Consider the following 988-nt stretch of genomic DNA (forward strand, 5'->3'; position numbering starts at 1 on the left):
ACAGTTATATTAAAGACATCATAGAGACTGTGTCATGACCAGCTTTGACAAAGCATCATGTATGGTGAGTAATAAAATGAGTAAAGCAAAGTAGGGCATCAGTTATGGATCTCATGACTGAAGCAAGACCTCCTGGAGTGGAGGTTGGTAGTTTCAGTGGTGCTGTGACAGCCATCATCCTTTCAGGTAGAGTTCAGCATCCTCAAGGCAGAGGAAAAGTCTTGGAATGTTGGAGATGTCAAGACAATGATCAGATGAGTGTCATAGGCAGGACATTACTCCAGACAGGACCCACTGACTCCAGGGAGCCAGACAGAAGTCTGTCAACCCTTACTCAAGGAGATGAATGCTCCTGCAAGCATTGCTGATTCAGACACCCACATTCAAATGGGCACTTACATCAAAAGCTTAGCAAATTAATATTCTTTGAAGAATGTAGAATTGTTTATCACATAACAAATTCTTTAAGGAGACTGATACCTCTGGTTTGTCACACATGGTCCTTGAAAGACTTTGTGGCTCTAGCATCAAAAACCATATGGCAGTGCTCTGTGTTGATCAAATTATCAAGCCTTCTAAATAATTAGATTGGAGGCTTTTGGTTCTTTTCTTTTCCATGCTACACAACTCCCAGTGTGGCAAGAGTTTAGGAATCAAAGAGACACATAAAGATTAACATGTAAAAAATCCAATTGTTGGACAATCATAAAACTTTTCCTTCCCGCACTTCATACAATACATGGAGCAGACTCAAGAAAAGCCTGAGTATACAAACATGGGAGAGGTGGATGCTAAGTAGATGGCCTATACAGGGGCATGAAGGTCAGGGTCCAGGGCTTTTGAGAATACACTTTCTTCTGCTCAGAAGCCACTCCCATTCTTAAGAATGCACAGAGACAAAGTTCGTAGCTGTGATGAAAGGATGGACCATTTAGAGACTGCCGTATCCAGGGATCCATCCCATAATCAGCTTCTAAACGCTGACACC

This window comes from Mus caroli, chromosome 13, assembly GCF_900094665.2.
Source record: "Mus caroli chromosome 13, CAROLI_EIJ_v1.1, whole genome shotgun sequence".
NCBI classification, from domain to species: Eukaryota; Metazoa; Chordata; class Mammalia; order Rodentia; family Muridae; genus Mus; species Mus caroli.